This window comes from Phoca vitulina, unplaced genomic scaffold, assembly GCF_004348235.1.
Source record: "Phoca vitulina isolate PV1807 unplaced genomic scaffold, GSC_HSeal_1.0 scaffold2, whole genome shotgun sequence".
NCBI lineage: Eukaryota > Metazoa > Chordata > Mammalia > Carnivora > Phocidae > Phoca > Phoca vitulina.
In genome coordinates, this window is record NW_022589705.1 from 85,282,545 (window position 1) to 85,303,847 (window position 21,303).

Sequence of the window (21,303 nt, forward strand, 5' to 3'; positions counted from 1 at the left end):
TGTCTTGTTTCCTCATACCATTGCCAACACAATATGCGGGAGGGGAGAGGCATAGGGAGAGAGAATTTTTTTAAAGATTTTATTTATTTATCAGAGAGAGCGTGCGTGAGGGAGCCCAAGCAGGGGGAGTGGCAGGCAGAGGGAGAAGCAGGCTCCCCGCTGAGCAGGGAGCCTGATGCAGGACTCAAGCCCAGGACCCTGGGATCATGACCTGAGCCAAAATTGAGTCAAAATCTTAACTGACTGAGCCACCCAGGTGCCCCTTAATCACACTTTTTGATCTGATAGGTCTCATATGTTAATTTGTTTCTTTTTGTGATAGTTAAAATTTTGATATGAAAATTTCAGTCTGGACTTGGGAGTACGATGTCTCTTTTGTTCTCATTAGAGAAACAGTACCAATAACTTAAAAAATTAAAGCATCACAGAAATGTAACACATTCTAGAAAGTCAGTATCATGCTAGTTGACTTCTCATAGCTCTAGTCCAAAACCCTTGTGAGGGCTGCGAGGCCTCACTCTGAAGCTTCCTTCATCCAGCTGTTCTTCATTGATGATGTTCAGTGGCAACGCCTTTCTCAGCTGTTTCATGTTTCCTCACTTTAGCAGTATTGGTCCCTTGAGCCTGACCCTCAGGGCAAGTTAGGGGACCTGCTTTTTAATTAAAAAAAAAAACCTTAATGCAAATTTTATAAAATTTTTCAAAGATTTATTTGAGAGAGAGTGTGCCTGTGTGCAAGGGGAGGGGCAGAGGTAGAGGGAGAACCTCCAGCGGACTCCCCCTCCCCCCCCCAGCAGAACCTGACACTCCCCCCCCACCCCCACCCCCACCCCCGGCCCCCGGGGGCCAGTCTCCAGCCCACAACCCTGAGATCACGACGTGAGCCAAAAACCAAGAGTCATTAGCTCAAATGATTGAGCCACCCAGGTGCCCCTTAATGCAAATTTTAAACATACATAGTAAGCAGAGAGGATGGTACCATGAATTCCCCCCTTACCCAGCTTTAACAGTTGTTGACTGATGATCGATCACTTCTTTTATTCTCATCGCCTGTTCTTTTATTACTTAACACAACTTTAATCTAAAAATTGCCAATTTTATGCATCTTAATTGGTTTAAAAAGGTGTTTTATGTTCCATGACACTTGGGTCCTTATCTATCCTTGTTTATGGTTATGTATTTTTCTGCTGTCTAACATTTTAACATTCAGAATACTTAGTTCTTAATTTTTGTGCAAAGTCAAAGCCCCTCCTTAATCTCAGGCTAACTAACCATTGTTAAAACTGTATATTGTTTTTTTCTTTCTGTATGTCTTTTGAATTCAAATATTTGAGTACCTGTTGTATATCTTACTGGAGTAAATATTCATTCATTTAGTCAACAAATAATTTTGGCACCTACTATGGGTTTGGTGTAGTATTCTGGAGTGGCTCTGGGATAAAGCCCCAGAAGATGAAGTTCCTTCGTGTGCCATACATTTTACAGAAAAGGCAGAATATAATCAATGTAATTGTTATTTTAGAAAAAAGGGGAGAAATGTCACACTGCATATTTCTGCAATTTGTTTTTATTTGATAATACACTTTTTTCCATATTAGTGCATCTAGAAAATTTACCTTATTCTTTTTAATAGGTATGTAATATTTCATTGTGTAGAGGTTGATGTGTTATAATTTAACCAGTTCCCTGTTGATGGACCTTTGGGTTCTCAGTTTTTGATATTATACAGATAGTGTTTCTGTGAACATATGTATCTTGGTTGAGTGAATGTTTCACTTAGGTTGCAAGATGAGAAAAAGAAAAAGGGCACGATGACCATTTAAAATTTTGATAGGTGGTAAAAGGCCATACTGTAAACACTGCATTTTATACTCAACCTGTTTCCCACCCTAGGCATTCTTATTTCAAACATCAACTTTAATAGTGAAAGATAGCATGTTATTTTCATATGCCCTTTTTTTTGTTGTTGTTGTTAGTGGCATTGAGCATCTGTTTATATATGTTGGCCATTTGTATTTCTCCTGTGAATTGTGTGTCCTGGATTGGTGACCATTTTCTGATTATCAAGAGCTTATTGAATATTTCTGCTGAAGATCCTTTTTCCTCATTTTTTTTTTTTTTCCTTTTGGTACATTAAAACTCACTTATATGTGGTCAAATTTATCAGTGTTTTTCTTTATGGTTTCTGAATTTCCAGTTTCCAAGATTATAGAAATATACACTCATGTTTTTAGTATTGATGGTTTCATTTTACGTATTCAGTCTTTGTCCTTTACAGTCTAGTTTGGTTTAGGGAGTGAGATTGGGATCCAGCTTTATTTTACTTTTTAACCAAATGGCTACTCAGGTTTTTTAAACCATTTATTGAATAATCTAGTCTTCCCTCACTAGTTAAAAAGGTCACATTTATTATATGACAAATTATATGTACTTGGGTTTATTTCTATTTTTATTTTTTTATTTCTCTTATTAATTTGACTCATTATCTCTATTATGATCACAGTTCCAATTAATATTTTTAGAATATCTGATAAGGTAAGACCCTTCTTAATTCCTCTTAGAATTTTTCTAGTGTTCTTATTTAATTAAAATTTAATTTTTTCATAAATAAAATCTTAAAAAAAAAATGCCTGCCTGCGTGGATCAGTTGGTTAAGCGACTGCCTTCGGCTCAGGTCATGATCTTGGATTCCCAGGATCAAGTCCCGCATCGGGCTCCCTGCTCAGCAGGGAATCGGCTTCTCCCTCTGACCCTCCCCAACTCATGCTCTCTCTCCTTCTCTCTCAAATAAATAAAATCTTAAAAAAAAAAAAAATGTATTTTTTTACATACAGAAAAGTATACAAATCATAACATTACACACGGTAAATTATCACAAGGGGAACATATCTATGTATCTATCACCAAGATTAAAATGTTGCTAGCATCCAGAACACGCCCATGTTTCATTTACTGCCTCTTACTGGTCATTAACATCTTCCTCAAAAGTAACCACTACCCTTACTTTAGACACCACAGATTATTTTGCCTATATGGAACTTTGTATACAATTAATTATACATTGTAGTTCATCCTGTGTCTGGTTTCTTTTGCTCAGGATTAGGTGATTTGTCCACATTGTGGGTAGCAGTAGTGTGTTCATTTTTACTGCTGTGCAGTATTTCATTGTGTTACAGTATACTTGATCCTTTCTGCTGGTAATAGTCATTTGGAATTTTTCCAGTATTTGGCTGTTAGGAATAAAGCTGCAGTGAACATTCTTGTACGTATCTTTTGGTACCATATATATAAATTTTTTCCCATATACATTTTTGATAAAAGGACTTGCTGGGTCATAAATGTTTATTTAGCTTATTAGATAATGCCGGACTGTTTTCCAAAATGATTATATCACATTCGACTCTCCTGAGTACTATGTGAGAGTTCATTTTTAGATATCCTCACCATAATCAGTTTAATTTTAGCCATTATGATGGATGTGTTGTGGTATCTCATTGTGGTTTTAATTTGCATTTCTTAAAAGACCAATGAAATTGACCTTTTTATATTCAAGTATTTGCATATCCTCCAGTGAGGTACTTAGTTGAATTTTTTTAAGCCTCGTTGAAATGTTTTTTAAATTAAAAAAAAATTTTTTTTTAAGATTTTATGTATTTATTTGATAGACAGCGAGAGAGGGAACACAAGCAGGGCGCGAGTGGGAGAGGGAGGAGCAGGCCTCAATCCCAGGACCCTGGGATCATGACCTGAGCTGAAGACAGACGCTTAACGACTGAGCCACCCAGGTGCGCCCCTCATTGAAATTTTTTTAAATTTATTTTTTAAAGATTTTATTTTTAAGTAATCTCTACACCCAACATGGGGCTCAGCTTAGAACCCTGATCAAAAGTCGTGCTCTACCGACTGAGCCAACCAGGTGCCCCACCTTATTCTCTTAATAGCATCTTTTGATGAACAGAAGTACTAATTTCAGTTTAGTCCAATTTATTAATATTTTTCTTAATAGTTGTTGCTTTTTGCATGTGTTCTGTGTAAGAAATCTTCACCTTCCCCCAGGTCCTACAGATATTATCCTCTACAAAGCTGTATTGTTTTTCAAAATGAGATCTACAGTCCGCCTGGAATTGATTACCTTTATTTTATTCTTGTCATTTGGGAAGTAAGGGCCTGGAAGAATTTAAGGGTTTCCTGTTCTCTGTGACCTTAGCAATGTAGAAGAGTGTTGGACTGCTAGTGGTAAAGATCTTTGATGATAGAAAAAGTAGCGATTCCAAGGGAAGGGGAAGGACGTACATAGGGAAAAAAATAAAAATTAACCAAATGAGACTTTTCTTTTGAGAATCCTCTGTACCTCATATTTCTCTTGGCTTCCAAGGTAAAGACCTAATTATTAAGAAAAAGTTATTCTTACATTTTGGACAGTCTTACAAAGAAATGGAATAGAAGAAAAAACTCATTTGTTCTAAAATTCTTTTGTTTTCTGTGTAATATTAAAAAAAATTCCTTTAACCTTTTTTTGGTAAAACTAATTGAAATTTAGAGTCCAGGATGGCACAGGATGCTTTTCTTTTGGCTTTATTATACATCCACTGATGTGCACTCCAATTTGAGAAGTACGGATAAGCTAAAATGAAATGTAGTTACATTGGGCTTCTAAGGAGTCTGAGCTCACTGCTGACTTGAACTCATCTCAAATAAAAGCCACCACCCAGAGAACAAGATTGTAATATTTTCATATAATTCCTTTTCATTTTTCTGTATATACGTAAGAACAATGCCATCATGTTGTTATGTGCATTTTTTTTTTTTAAAGATTTTATTTATTTGACACAGAGAGAGACAGCGAGAGAGGGAACACAAGTAGGGGGAGTGGGAGAGGGAGAAGCAGACTCCCCGCAGAGCAGGGAGCCCGATGCGGTCCTGATCCCAGGACCCTGGGGTCATGACCTGAGCCGAACGCAGACGCTCAACGACTGAGCCACCCAGGTGCTCCTGTTATGTGCATTTTGAAAAGGTACTTTTTTTTTTTTTTTAAGATTTTATTTATTTGCGAGAGAGAGAATGAGAGACAGAGAGCATGGGGGGGGGAGGGTCAGAGGGAGACGCAGACTCCCCGCTGAGCAGGGAGCCCGATGTGGGACTCGATCCCGGGACTCCAGGATCATGACCTGAGCCGAAGGCAGTCACTTAACCAACTGAGCCACCCAGGTGCCCTTGAAAAGGTACTTCTTAACTTAATACTAGGAATGTGTCCCCAGGGCATTACAGAGTTTATAAAAGTACTAGTTTCTAATCAATGCATATATTCCATTTTACATGCCCCAAATTTAACTATTTTCCTGTTGGGCATTTGCCTGCCTCCCTTTTTCTCCCCTGCTCCTTTTCTTGAGCTCTTTTTTGTTACGCTCTTTCTGAGCATCCGTATAAGTGTCTCTTTATTTTCTTAGAATAAAGATTGTAAAAGTTACATGAACATTTTTTTTAAGATTTTATTTATTTGAGAGAGAGCGTAGATGAGTGGGAGGAAGAGAGAATCTGAAGCGGGTTTCACGCTAAGCTCAGAGCCTGATGTGGGGCTCAATCCCACGACCGTGACATACCAGAACCTGAGCCGAAAGCAAGAGTTGGACACCCAACCGACTGAGCCACCCAGGTGCCCCCAAAGTTAGATGAATATTCTTAAGGTTTTTATATTTGCTCCCACCATCTGTGTATAGTACCTGAACATCCCTGTCACTCTGTGTCCTTGCCATTGAGTATGAAATTTTTTTTTTAAAGATTTTATTTATTTATTTGACAGAGAGATACACAGCAAGAGAGGGAACACAAGCAGGGGGAGTGGGAGAGGGAGAAGCAGGCTTCCCCCAGAGCAGGAAGCCTGATGCAGGGCTCGATCCCAGGACCCTGGGCTCAAGACCTGAGCTGAAGGCAGATGCTTAATGACTGAGCCACCTAGGCGCCCCTGAGTATGAAATTTTAAAAACTTTTTGGGGTGCCTGGGTGGCTTAGTTAAATGTCTGCCTTCAGCTTGGGTTATGATCCCGAGCCTGGGGTCCTGGGATCGAGCCCCATGTTGGGCTCCCTGCTCACTGGGGAGCCTGCTTTCTCCTTCTCCCTTTGCCATTCCCCTGCTTGTGGTCTCTCGCTCTCAAATAAAATCTTTAAGAAAAAAAACACTTTTGTTTTATAAATGATTTTTTTTTTTAAGATTTTATTTATTTATTTGACAGAGACACAGCGAGAGAGGAAACACAAACAGGGGGAGTGGGAGAGGGAGAAGCAGGCCTCTTGCGGAGCAGGGAGCCCGATGCGGGGCTCGATCCCAGGACCGTGGGATCATGACTTGAGCCGAAGGCAGACGCTTAATGACTGAGCCACCCAGGCGCCCCTAAATGATATTTTTTTAAAAGATTTTATTTATTTATTTTTTGACAGAGAGAGGCATAGCGAGAGAGGGAACACAGGCAGGGGGAGTGGGAGAGGGAGAAGCAGGCTTTCCACTGAGCAGGGAGCCCGATGCGGGGCTCGATCCCAGCACCCTGGGATCATGACCTGAGCCGAAGGCAGATGCTTAACTAACAACTGAGCCATCCAGGCGCCCCATAAATGATATCTTTTGATATCAAAATGGTATCTTTTGATTATCAGTGAAGTTGGAAGGTCTATTTTCTTTTTTTTTTTTTTAACGTTTTATTTATTTGACAGGGAAAGACAGCCAGAGAGGCAACACAAGCAGGGGGAGTGGGAGAGGGAGAAGCAGGCTTCCCGCCGAGCAGGGAACCCGATGCGGGGCTCGATCCCAGGACCCTGGGATCATGACCTGAGCCGAAGGCAGACGCTTAACGACTGAGCCACCCAGGCGCCCCTGGAAGGTCTATTTTCAAACGTGAAGCCATTGTTTCCTAGATTGTATAAAGCCTGAGAAATGTTTCAAAGCATCCTCCTTGGAGAACTAAGTTCCACTGTAGGAGGGGGAAATTTTTTTCCAAATTTTAATGGTTAAATAAGCCTATCCACATAGGGAAAGACTTTTGACTTGCCAGTTAGCACCTCTGTCCTACCTCCCAGCACTTTTCCTTTAATACCAATTTGGGGGATATCCTATTAGAAAGTAGATTCATAGTATTTCTGAGTTTGCTCACTTTTTAAATCCCTTTTGCTTGGCCAATCCCTTTCTCTAATAGAAGTTTGAATTTCAGGCCAACTGATCTAATATGCTATTTACAAGAGTATTTGGTATATGATCATTTTTATAGGGTGTAGTTTTTTAATCTTTGTTTATTGGGGCATAACTTTTGAGGTCTGGAAAAAGGAAGATATTTCACTTTTACTAGGTGGCAGAGCCTCAAAGGTTGATTGAATTCTGAAACTTAAAAAATATATAATTTTTTTTATATCCAATAAACTATGTAAAGGATTGTCAGTGCTTTAGGACGGCTTCCATCCATGATATTTAACATAAGGTTGGTGTTGAATTTTATTGACTTTGTCAGTTGCTGCTCAAACTTTTTTTGCCTAAGACTTCTATATTTATGTCAGAGAAATCCTAGAAGAGGGACATACATGCCAAGGGACTTGTTTTTTTGGCTGTTTTGTTTTTATTTTTGCTTATATCTTGCATGTCTAATACCTGAGACCTTGATACAATAATACCATGAACAAAAACACTAGTTTTCAGTCATTAGAACCTAGAGTTCAGATTATCTTGTTTCTCTTTTATTTTCACTGCATCAGGAAAATAAGTGCTTTAGTAATTTAAGCAAACAAGTTTCCTCTTCAATAAAAATTTAAAGTAAAATAATTTTATATGAATAGTTGATAGTCATATAGTTTAAATAGGAAAATGATTTTCATTTTTATTTGCATATTTTTGTTAGGAAAATGATTTTTAGAAAGTATACATTGAGAATGCGCATTCCCATGGCTGCCCGCATCATCCCATTCTTCCACGTCCTCTGTAAGGAACAACCTTCATTACTTTCAGATTATTTCAGTGTTTGTGTACATAAAAGCAAACAGACATTTTCTTACTCCTTCCCTTTCTACACAATGTAGCATACCGCATACACTGTTCTATACCTTTAGAGATTTCTATATCAGTAATTAAAAGCTTCCTAGGTTTTTTTTAAGAAGTCAAAAGCTTTAAGCAAAATTGAGGTAAAAGTATGTACATGGAAATGTTCCTGTTCATTCAGATTTTTTCAGTAGACTTTATTTTATTGTTGTATTTTGTATTTAGGGGCGTCTGCTTTTTTGTTTTTGTTTTTAAGTAGGCTCCTTGCCCAATGTGGGGCTTGAACTCCCGACCCCAAGATCAAGAGTCACATGCTCTACCGACTGAGCCAGCCAGGTGCCCCCTAGGCTTTATTTCTTAGAAATTTTAGGGTCACAGCAAAATTGAGTAGAAGTATAGAGACTTCTCGTGTACCTCCTGCCCCCACACATGCCTAGTCTCCCCCACTATCAGTGTTCCCCACCAGAAGGTTACATTTGTGTGTGTGTGTGTGTGTGTGTGTTTTAAGATTTTATTTATTTGACAGAGACACAGCGAGAGAGGGAACACAAGCAGGGGGAATGGGAGAGGGGAAGCAGGGAGCCCGATGTGGGGCTCGATCCCAGGACCCTGGGATCATGACCTGAGCCAAAGGCAGACGCTTAATGACTGAGCTACCCAGGTGTCCCTTGTTTGTTTCTTTTTTTTAGATTATTTATTTATTTTAGAGAGAGGGAGAGAGAGCCCACCAGATCGCTGTTGGGGAGAGCGGCAGAGGGGGAGAGAATCTCAAGCAGACTCCCCGCTGAGTTGGACACTCAACCCACCCACACACTCCCAGAGGAGTGCCTTTGAACCTCCGTTCACACCTCATTATCACCCAATGTCTATGGTTTTGTTTTTTAAGTTTAGGTTGGTTTTTTCTTTCTTTCTTCCTTTCTTTCTCGCCACCCCCCCCCCCCCGCCCCGCCCAATTTGGTGCTCAAACTCACAACCCCAAGACCAAGAGCCACATGGTCTACCCACTGACCAGCCCGGCGCCCCAGTTTTGTTTCGTTTTTTAGTACTGGGGGAAAAAGTGGCATTTGGTAGTATTCCATTCTTTCCTGCTGGATATTAGTTTTTTGTTTTTTTAATTCCAGTTAACATACAGTGTAATATTAGTTTCAGGTGTACAGTATAGTGAAATAAATGCACTCAGTAATCCCCATCACCTATTTAACCTAACCCGTTCCCCCCCCCTTCCAGTAACCATCACAGTGTCTAGTTTACATTAGGGTTTGCTCTTCTTGGTGGTGTGTGTGTACATTCTGTGGGTTTGGACAAATGGATAATGACATACATCCACTAATATAGTAGCATGGAATAATTTCACTGGTGAAAAGTCCTCTGCCCTGCCTATTCATCCTTCCCTCCTTCCTGACATCCCCCAACTATACTTTTTACTCTCCATAGTTTTGCATTTTCCAAAATGTAATATAGTTAGAAATAGTACATAGTCATTTCACACTGGCTTCTTTGAATTGGTTGTATGCAGTTAAGCTTTTTTTTCATGACTTGATAGCTCATTTCTTTTTAGTGCTGTATAATATGTCATTGGCTGTGCTGTAGTTTATTTGTTCTTTATCACCTACTTATCCTCTGTCAGCTATTTATCATCTACTTAAGGATTTCTTAGTTACTTCAGAGTTTTGGCAATTAAGTGTAGAGCTGCTTTGTAAATATTTGCATGCAGGCTTTTTTTTTTTTTTTAAGATTTTATTTATTTATCTGACAGAGAGAGACACAGCGAGAGAGGGAACACAAGCAGGGGGAGTGGGAGAGGGAGAAGCAGGCTTCCCGCAGAGCAGGGAGCTCGATGTGGGGCTCGATCCCAGGACCCTGGGATCATGACCTGAGCTGAAGGCAGACGCTTAACGACTGAGCCACCCAGGCGCCCCTGCATGCAAGCTTTTGTGTGGACATTTTTTCCACCCCTTTAGATACATACCTAGGAGCACAATGAGCATGATTGTTGTATTGTATGGCATAAGAGTATGTTTAATATTTTTTTACACAAAGTATTTTATTGTATGATGCTGCCATGTATATAAAATAATTACCCTTGTGAAGTAGAAATTTATGAAAATTCAGAGACGTAGAAGTTAAGGACTGACAAAAGTAGAAGTTTGTATATATGGCATGTGTTATAAGGATTAGCTTTTTAAAATAATTTTTTAAAAATATTTTATTATTTGAGAGAGAGCGAGGGTGAGAGAGCACAAGCAGGGGGAGAGGCAGAAAGAGATGAAGAAGCAGGTTCCCTGTTGAGTAGGGAGCCTCCCAGAACCCTGGGATCATGACCTGTTCCAAAGGCAGACCCTTAACCGACTGAGCCACCCAGGAGCCCGTAGGAATAAGCTTTTGTACAGACTTCAAATTTAGTTCTCCTTTGAATATTCACTGGTTCATGAAAAGTGGTTTGTAAAACCATCCAAAGATTTGTTTTATTACAAAAAGCAACAGATGTTCTGGGGTCTGAAGGGATTCGTACTTGAAGATACACCAGGTAGTAGGGTGTTGTGTTGGGCATTCTGCAGACAGAATTGTTTCAGATCTGCAGCTGCCTGGGAAACCTTCATGCGGTTGAGCCTAGTTGGAAGGCTTCCAGCCGGAGCTTTTGAACCACTTTCTTCATAGTGGTGATGCTGGAGGAACCAGATATGGTGCTCCCAAGAGTGGGGCAGGTTCATCCGTGTGTGCATCAGTAGGGTCGTGGGTCGGCGGGGCCAGACGGTGGGGCGGCCAAGAGTATGTTTAATTTTGTAAAACTGAACAAAGCACCAGTCTTGCGAAGTGGCTGTATCATTTTGCATTCCTACCAGCGATGAGAATTCCTGTTGATCACATCCTCACCAGCATTTGGTATTATCAGAGTTCTGGATTTTGGCCATTGTAATAAGTGTGTGGTGGTACTGCATTGGTGTTTTAATGTGCATTTCCCTGCTGACATATGACAGGGAGCATCTTTTCATATGCTTATGTCTTTGGTGCTGTGTCTGTTAAGGTCTCTGGCCCATTTTTTGAAATCAGGTTGTTCTTATTTTTGAGTTTTAAGAGTTCTTTGTATATTTTGAATAACAGTGCTTTATCAGGTGTCTTTTGCACATTATTCTCCAAGTCTGAGGCTTGTCTTTATATTCTCTTGACAGTGTCTTTAATTGCAGAAATTTTCATTTTAATGAAGTCCAGCTTATCAGTTCTTATTTTCATGGATCATGTAGTGGTGATGTATCCAAAAAGTCATCACCAAACCCAAGGTCATCTAGATTTTTCTCCTAAGTTATCTTTGAGGAGTTTTATTGTTTTGTGTTGCTTTATATTTAGGTCTGTGATCCATTTTGAGTTAACTTTTGTGAAGGGAGTTCACTAAGTTTTTTTTTTTTAAGATTTAACTTATTTATTAGAGACACAGAGATAGAGAGAGAGCGCGTGAGCAGGGGGAGAGGCAGAGGGAGAGGGAGAAGCAGGCTCCCCGCTGAGCCAGGAGCCTGATGTGGGGCTTGATCCCAGGACTCTGGGATCATGACCTGAGCCGAAGGCAGACGCTTAACCATCTGAGCCACCCAGGCACCCCGGGAGTTCACTAAATTTTGATATGTAATCACCACCCTAATCAATAGACATTTCCATCATCCCAGAAAGTTCCATCATATTCTCTTCTACCTGGTTCCCATTTCCCTTTGGTAATCACTATTCTGATTTCTTTCTACATAGATTAGTTGTGTCTGTTCTTGAACTTTTTATTAATGGACTCCTCAGCTCCATTACCTTTTTGTGTCTGGATTCTTTTGCTCAACATCATATTTTTGAGAATCACCCATGTTGCATGTATCAGTAGTTTTTTGAGGGAGGGGGCCTGAGTAGTATTCTATGATATGAGTTAATCCTAATGTGTTTATTTTATTAATGGACATTTGGATCATTTACAGCTTTTAACTGTTTAAGTAAAAATTGCCTATAAACTTTCATGTATAGTCTGGATTTTTGCATCCATCTCTCTTGGGTCCCCAATTTTTTTTTTTTTAAGAGTGGAGGTGAGGGGACTCCTCCTAGTCACTTGGATATCTGCCACTTGGTAATAGCTACCGTTTGAAACACTGTCAGTTCCTCTGGATGGTTTCAGTGCCAGCAGTTAAGTGCATGCCTTAGAATTACATGCATCATTTCTGCTCACAAGTCATTGCCCAGAGCTTATTTCTCAGTCCCACCAAAGATCAGAAAGTATGTAGAAGGAGAGGTAAACTGCTCTGGTGGTTACCATACAAGGTGTTTCTGTCTACTTTCATTTTGTGTTCCTCTTACAGCAGAGATGGAGCGTTAGGGCCATTTGTATGTTTTTGAACTTCCTGTTATGTCATTTCTCCATTTTTATATTTTTAGTTTCGTTATCAATTTGTAGGAATTCTTTGTGAGATTTTTGTGTGTGTGTGACATGAGTTGCAAAACTTTTTTTCAGTTATTCTTTTTTGGCTTTGCTTATCATTTTGCTATGCAGAAAGTTTTTATGAGATTGATTAATGTAACTTTTTCTTTTATGGCTTCTGAATTTTGAATCCTAGAAAGGTCATTCTCATATGAAGATCATAAAGAGATTTGTTGATGTTTTCTGTGTTGTTATGATTTCAATAAACATTTACATTTCATTTAGAATGTGTACTGAAGTATAATGTTAAGTGTGAGTCCAATTTGATCTTTCAGATAGCTTCCTGGTTGTCCCAACCACCATTTATTAGAAGTCCTGTCTTTACTTCCACTGATGTGAATGCCTTTATTGAATACTAAATTACCATATGTATTTGGGTCTGTTTCTGAGCTTTTTATTCTATTATGCTGTTTTGGGTTTTCAGAAAATACTTATTTTTAAGTAGGTTCCATGCCCAGTGTTCAGCTTGAACTCATGACCCTGGGATCAAGAGTCAGATGCTCTACCTCCTGAGCCAGTGAGGTGCCCTCTATTGCTGCTTTGATTTGGGGGATGTCACCTTATTATTCAGTATCTAATAGGGCTTAATTTCCCTCCTGATTATCTTTTTAGGAGTTTCATTTTTGAATTTTTGCTATATTCCATGCTCTACTTGATTTAATAAAATTCTTCTAATTGTTGTACAAGACTTACAATCCGTGAAGATGCACCATGTGTATCCCAAGGCTGAGAATAATGGGAGTTTGAGAAGTGTGTTGTGATTTTTATTTTATTTTTTTTAGATTTTATTTATTTATTTGACAGAGAGAGAGAGATGGCAAGGGAGGGAACACAAGCAGGTTGAGTGGAAGAGGGAGAAGCAGGCTTCCTGTGGAGCAGGGAGCCCGATGCGGAGCTCGATCCCAGGACTCTGGGATCATGACCTGAGCCGAAGGCAGATGCTTAACGACTGAGCCATTAGGCACCCCTGGTTTTGTGTGTGTTTTTTGACAGGCAGGAGCTAGTACCTTGAGGTTCTCCCCACCCCATTCTCAATTTCAAATCATGATGATGGAGAAGGGGCTCTCTTCCTTTGGCGACCTTTGGAACTCTGCTTGGACATTGAGCTGTGCTTTGTAAAAGATTTTTTGACATTGTTTTAATAGTTAATTTGCTTTGGGGATTTTTTTTGCAACCTACTCTAAGAAATTGAAAACTTTGGATCAAAGTGCTTATTTTATTTATATTTACTTATTTAAAAAATATTTATTTGTCAGAGAGAGAGATTGCACAAGCAGGGGGATCAGCAGGCAGAGGGAGAAGCAGGCTCCCTGCTGAGCAACGGCCCGATGTGGGGCTCGATCCCAGGACCCTGAGATCATGACCTGAGCCAAAGGCAGATGCTTAACTGACTGAGCCACCTAGCTGTCCCCAAAGTGCTTATTTTAATACTGCCAAATGTTTCATAGCAAGCTTGCATCTTAGAAGGATGAAAGAGAGAAACTTTTGGTGAAAGATCTAACCTTGAGACCCTCTCAGAGGAAAAAGCTGCTATAGAGTCAGTCACCCCACCTCAGAATGGTAACTGCACTTTATGAAACATGGTGAGCCAGGATCCTGATGCCTTGTCTGTCCTGTTCACTGTGTGCTGATTTTCTCTTGGATCCTTTTGGTCAGAATTCAGAATTTCAAATGAAATCAGGTTGTTAGATGAATGAACATTTTAAGAAATTCTAAATGTGAGTATTCTCAAAGCATTTATTTGTGATTTCCATTTTTCCTTTAAAAGAAATTTTAAATGCAACTGCATTCATAAAAACCTGATTTCTTTTTTCCCCTCACCACACAAAAGCGATCAGTGACAAGTACTGTTGATTTGACTTCTTACCTGAACTAGCATCTTACATTTCCAATCCTCATTTCTTATCTTTTCTACTATAACAGCATCCCCTTTAAATTTCTCTTACTGGTCTCTCTCTCTCTCTCTCTCTCTCTCTCACACACACACACACACACACACACACACACGAGAAAAGTCAAGACTTATACTTTGAAAAATACCTTAGAGGCTTAAAACTTGTCTTATTAAGAAGCAGGAGGAGCTTTACAAGAACGGTGTTAATTGACAAAGCAAAACGTGGGAGATCTTCAGGTGATTCTTACAAGCCACTTCGGTTGAGAAGCATAATTAGGGGATCTTTCTAAAATGAAAATCTGATTATTTTTCTTTTTTTTCTTTAGATTTTATTTATTTATTTGAGAGCAAGAGAGAAATAGTGAGAGAGAAGCATGAGCGGGGAGGAGAGGGAGAAGCAGGCTTCCTGTGGAGCAGGGAACCCAATGCGGGGCTCAATCCCAGGACTCTGGGATCATTACCCGAGCCAAAGGCAGATGCTTAACTGACTGAGCCCCCAGGTGCCCTGCAATTATTTTTCTTTTAAAAACCTTATACTGGCCCCTTGTTGCTTCCTGGATGAAGTCCAAGCTCTTCTCACGGTATTTGCAGTGTTGTGTGAGCTGATGGAGCCCCTGACTTCTGCAGCCTCCTCGGCCTTCCCACCTTTCTCTCGGCACAGCCATGGGCTGTGCTGAGCTGCCGGCGGCAGGAAGACTTCCTTCCCTCTTGGAGCATGGCAGGGGAGCCTGCATCGATTTCCCCCAGCTTGCTCGTCTAGCCGTCATGTCCAGGAGCTCTCTGCCCTGAATGCTGTTTAGTTTCCCTCCCACGCGGACTGACTTCCTGAGTGCCCTTGGAGACTTTCACCTTACAGCACGGCCTCCCTTCCTGCGGGATCTCTGCTGCGGAGTCCCGTGCTTGATGCTCCCACCACATTTATATCTCTGAAGCTCTCCTTTAACTGTCACCTCCTGGGCCACGAGCCCTAGTTTGATGCCTAGGACTTGGTCTTTCATTTCAGTATTCCCAGGTCCTGTAATTATCTGGGCATCTCTGTGACAGCATGTGTCACCCTGTGAAGTCTGGTTGCTTTTATGAGATGGTAGGTTTGGGTTATATAAAATGATAGTGTTTACTGTTACTCCCGTGGGTGGTGACCTATCTAGTGGACATTTATTGTTGGTGGTTTGAAACCTCCATGCAGCAGCTCTCTGAGCATCCAGACTGGTCCCAGTCACTGGCTCTTCCACCTTGTTTGTGTTAACTTCTGCTCTCATGAGAGGTTAGAGAAGCAGAATGGTCCTACTGCCACACGTATTACTCAAATGTTTTCATAAACATGAGTTTCTAAGGGGATTCAAATTAACTGAATTAAAAATATAAAGTATCTGTTGATTTGCCGGTTTGGTGTTCCTGGAATTTGTGATAACTAAAAACTGGGATAAATATGGTTTGAGGCTGGTTTTTGTTTGTTTTACTTTTTGTTTTAAGTAAACTGTACCCCACATAGGGGCCTTAAACTACCAACCCGCGATCAAGAGTCGTATGCTATGCCGGCTGAGCCAGCCAAGGACCCCAGAGGCTAGTTTTTTAAAATATTGATTGATCAGTCTATCTATCTAAACATTTAATGATATAAATTCCCCTCTAACCACTAATTTAGCTGCATCTCACAACTTTTGGTACGTTTTATTAATTTCAGAGTATTTTCTAATTTCCCTTGTGATTTCTTTTTTCAAAAACTTTTTGCAAAAAATATAAAAACATCACTCTCTCCCCCTTAGCAAAATTAGAGTCATAATGGATAACTTTGTATCCTGTTTATTTAGAATTCTGTCTTGAACAAGGTCACACGTCTCAAGGTATTCCTTAAAAGAATTTTAATGGCTGCATAGTATTCCATCATGTCACTGTACCACACTTTAACATTGTCCCTGTGGTTGGGCAGGTAGCTTGTTTCTAAACAGTTTTCTGTTATAAACAACACTGACGATTTTCCTGCAATTGGGCAGGTAGCTTGTTTCTAAGTAGTGATGATTATCTCTGAAAGTGTTTGTTGACATCTGTGTTTGCTTAGGATACATTCTTTAAAATGGGGGTTCCGGGTCTAAGGATATGGAGACCAGTAAGTCGTTGTTATATATGTAATCAAATTGTTTTTCAGAAAGTTTGTGATGCATTAGGCAAAGCTTCGGTGGAGTCAGATCTTCACTCGAAGCAGGAAAGAAAGTTAGCGTGCCTGGGCTGTCTGTGTGAAATGATGCTCCTAAGAGCAAGAAACTAAAGATTATGAGGAAAAGCAAAGGAATAGTTCTTTAAATGACTACTCTGGGTGGGAGCTCCACCCCCTTGCCTGTTCAAATAATTTTTTTTTTCAATTGCATAGCAACTATGAAATCACTGGCTATAAATTTTTGTCCATTGTGTTGGAAGATACTCTTAAATGACAGATCCTTGGAGATTTGTCAAAACAGCTCAAACTTCATCTCTTACCTGTGGTTAGTACCAGAGGAACTTAGTGGTTTGTACCCTAGATAGCTAGCCTGTTGTTTTTCCAGTCCCCAGCCAAACAGTTTTTGGTTTGTGGAAAATTGTTTTTCGTTCTTTACAGTTTTGGGCATCACTGCAGACCTCTCCTTCCTCCACCCCCACCCCCTTTTTATTTTTTTATTTTTTTAATTTTTTAAAAGATTTTATTTATTTATTTGACAGAGAGAGAGACAGCGAGAGAGGGAACACAAGCAGGGGGAGTGGGAGAGGGAGAAGCAGGCTTCCCGCGGAGCAGGGAGCCCGATGCGGGGCCCGATCCCAGGACCCTAGGATCATGACCCGAGCCGAAGGCAGACGCTCAGCGACTGAGCCACCCAGGCGCCCCCCTACCCCCTTTTTAAAAAGATTTTATTTATTTACTTGAGAGAGAGAGTATGAGCAGGGGAAGGGCAGAAGCAGACTCCCTGCTGAGCAGGTAGCCAGATGCGGGGCTCGATCCCAGGCTCTGGGATCATGGACTGAGCCACCCAGGTGCCCCCCTTCTTTTCTTTCCCCCACCATCTAAGGGGTCCCCAAGTCCTGTTGATTTTCTCTCATTGATAAACTTGAATTCAGCTTTCCTGCATCCTCATTGTTATTAAACTGGTTTAGGACGTCCTCCACTAGGATTGCTGCCAAGATGTTTTGCTGGCCTAAAATCACAGCAAGTCCTGTCATAGCTGCTTAGCATGTCATACCAAACATTTTGGAACTAGTCCCTTGTCTTCCACTTCAGCCACTTTGGTGTTCTTCTGTCACACAGTTCTAGAAAAAGTACCCATTGGGATTCATCATTGTTTTATTGCCACAGTGTTGTTGTGTATTTTACGGACATATGCCCAGGAGTAGAATTATTGAAGCAAAATGTTGGTGTCATTTAATATTTTGAGACATTTTCACGTTTTTCCAAAAGGGTGTGTTTAGTCATTCCTCCCGTTGCCAGTGACTACACAGTGGCTCTCACCTTACCTTAGTTCATCATTGGGAACTTTTTACTGATTGGGGTAAGAGAAAACATCTTTCATGACTGTTTTAACTTTGCGTTCCTCTGGATTTGAGTGTTTTCCCCGTGTTTGTTAACTAGTCTTGTAAGAAAGTTTAGAGGAAGAGAGACAACCACTTTTAAGAATTAGGTCTGACAGGGCACCTGGGTGGTTCAGTCGTTGAGCATCTGCCTTCGGCTTAGGACATGATCCCAGCGTCCTGGGATCGAGCCCCTCATCGGGCTCCCTGCTCCGTGGGAAGCCTGTTTCTTCCTCTCCCTCTCCCCCTGCTTGTGTTCCCTCTCTCGCTGTGTTTCTGTCAAATAAATAAATAAAATCTTTAAAAAAAAAAGGGAAGAATGATTTTTTTAAATTTATTTTTTAAGATCAGGAAGACAGGATGCTTAAGCAGAACACTGAGAACAATTCTTTACTTTGGAATATGTAGTGCATTCCATAGTTCAAAATCTTAAAAGTATAAAAGGTGATGGTGGGGTAATAAAGAAATAATGGAAATTATTGGGCCCTAGAATGCTGGCATTGTGTTTGTACATGTTCTCTGAAATTAACTGCTGGCTAGGTAATTTAACTGTAGCTAGCAAGCACAGAGCCAAACCTCCTTAGACGTAGGGTGTTTTCCATTTTATACTATATCCTCCTATTTAAATAAACATGTGTACCACACCCATTTTTAAACACTGTTTTTGTACGTTGTCTTTCCAACTAATGCCGTTGTTACATATCCTAACATAAAAAGATTCCTCCATCATCTTTTCCCTTGACTGTAGAGTGGTTTCTATTGTTTGGTTATATTATTTATCAGTTTATTATTGATGGACATTGATGTTTTCAGTCTTTCACTACTATCCATAATGCTTTAGTGGCTAAGCTTCTGAAACATAATGTAGAGATCTAATAATGTCCTTTGTAGCAAAAGAAAATCCAAGCTGTGTACTGCAGCCAGTTGTCTCTTTAGTCTTTTTTAATCTGAAAGGATCATTCAGTCTTTCTTTATTTCATGACATTGACATTTTTGAAGTGTAGAAAGCTCATCAAGGTGGGTTTGTCTGATGCCACCTCATGATTAGATTGAGGCTGTTTACATTGGCAGGAACGTCACAGAAGTGATGCACTGCTCTCAGAAGGTCATACCAGCAGGGACCCACCACTGTACCTTTGATCTTCTGGTGAAGGGGTGTTGGCCAGCTTTCTCCCCTGAAAGTTACTATTTTTCCTTTAGTAATTAATAAACATCCTATGCTAAGATACTTTGAGACTATATAGGTATTTCATTACTCCCCTATACTCTACTCTACAAACTTGCCTATACTAGCATCCATTGATGATTCTTGTTTGATTCTTGTATTAATCTGATGGATGCCAAATGGTGGTTTTCTAATTTTCTTTACTTGTACTTTGACAGTTGACTTTTTTCTATAAGGAAGGAATTTCCCATCCCTCATCCATCCATTTCAGTATGGATTCCTGTTTATTCAGTAGATCATAATTCTATCATTAATTTCCTTCTCATTGTTCCTGATTTTGCCACAGGGAGTCCCTCTCAAGCTGTCCTTTTAACATGTCCCCCATCATTCTTTGAGTACATTATTCTTACTTTTGGGCATAGGAAGATGTTCCATGTTCATCTTGTACTCTGTCCAGCCTTGGAACCAGCTGTTTCTCCCAGGAGCCCTGGGTTTTTTGAGTGGGGGAATACTTAGAAATCAAGACCTGGTTGCTAGGAGTGCTCATGTGATTGCTTATAGACCCTCAGCTGACAAAAGGCCATCTACTTTGCCTGCCCAATTAAATTTAAATTTTAGACAATAAATATGTATATTTTTTAATAGCAATCTTTTTTTTTTTTTTTTTAAATCAGAGAGAGAGAGAGAGTGAGCACAAGCAGGAGGAGTGGCAGGCAGAGAGAGAAGCAGGCTCCCCGCTAAGCAAGGAGCCCGATACGGGGCTTGATCCAAGAACCTTAGGATCATGACCTGAGCCAAAGGCAGCCACTTAACGGGCTGAGCCACCCAGGTGTCCTGAGCAATCTTTTTTTTTTTTTTTTAAGGTTTTATTTATTTATTCATGAGAGAGAGAAGGAGCAGGGAGAGGGCAGAGGCAGAGGGAGAAGCAGACTCCCCGCAGAGCAGGGAGCCCAATGCAGGGCTCGATCCCAGGACCTGAGCTAAAGGCAGACGCTTAACTGACTGAGCCACCCAGGCGCCCTATAACAAACATTTTTTAATAGAAATATATCATTTAGGGCGCCTGCGTGGCTCAGTTGGTTAAGCGACTGCCTTCTGCTCAGGTCATGATCCTGGAGTCCCGGGATCGAGTCCTGCATCGGGCTCCCTGCTCAGCAGGGAGTCTGCCTCTCCCTCTGACCCTCCCCCCTCTCATGCTGTATCTCATTCTCTCTCTCAAATAAATAAATAAAATCTTAAAAAGTATATATATATCATTTATCTGAAATTCAAGTAACTACTGTTCTCTGGTTTATCTGGCAACCCTAATCTACCTACAAGTTTAGGCTTTTGTCTGTTATTCCTGATGCACAACTGCAGGCTTCATTTCTTCTTCCTCCCTTTCTTATTTGTAACTTTCCAAACCTTGGTTTCCTTTATCCCCACTATATTTACTTATTTGTTTAAATATAGAATATAAGGAAAGTAGTTTTTTAGAATTGTTAAGAAAAGGAAGTCATTAAGATTTGGTATTTGTACTTTTTATCCTTAGCCTGAGGACACTACTAAATGAGCTTGCTACTGACTGGGTTCAGGTTACTTGGGTTAGTTCCTCACGCCCCTTCCCTTCGTTGTGGATATGTTATTTAATTGAAATGTGTTTGTGTTGGATTTAGGGCCCTCCCATCCTTATTCGTGAGTGTGTGTGTGTATGTGTGTGTCACATTGACAGAGGCCCCCCAGTTCAGCAGTGTATGGAACGGTATATTCAGAAAAGTATCACATACCCGTCCAGTTTTTACTCTAAACCCTCTCGTGTTCTGAAGGTAACCACTTTTATTGGTCTCTGGCTTAGCCTTTTGCTTTCTTTTTGTTTGAATGAGCAGATACATGTATAGACAAGAAATAGCATACTATAGATACTGTTTTGCGTGTTGCTTTCTTACTGATATATCCTGGAACTGACTCCACATCCATCCATAAAGGTTTGTCCTGTGATTTTCCTATTACAGTTGCATAGTACTCCGTTGTGCCTAGGTACCATGTCCCCTGTTGGGTCATTTGGCTTTCCAGGATTTCACAGTTACAATCAGTGCTGTAATGACTAACCAAGGTGTTATTTGTGCAGATAAATCTGCACTCTTAAAGATGTATCTTCACAGTGAATAATCAGAAATTAATTGGTGGATGGGTTAGCCTGGTGATGGGTATTAAAGAGGGCACATACTGAATGGAGCACTGGGTGTTATACGCAAACAATGAGTCGTAGAACA

General features: G+C 40.3%; 1 protein-coding gene and 1 pseudogene across 2 annotated transcripts in view; one reads left to right on the plus strand and one right to left on the minus strand.

Moving 5' to 3' along the window:
- Nucleotides 1-21,303, plus strand: part of USP48 (ubiquitin specific peptidase 48) — a 93,968-nt gene that overhangs the window by 4,515 nt on the left and 68,150 nt on the right. The window lies entirely within an intron of this gene.
- LOC116641484 lies at nt 10,342-11,856 on the minus strand (annotated as a pseudogene).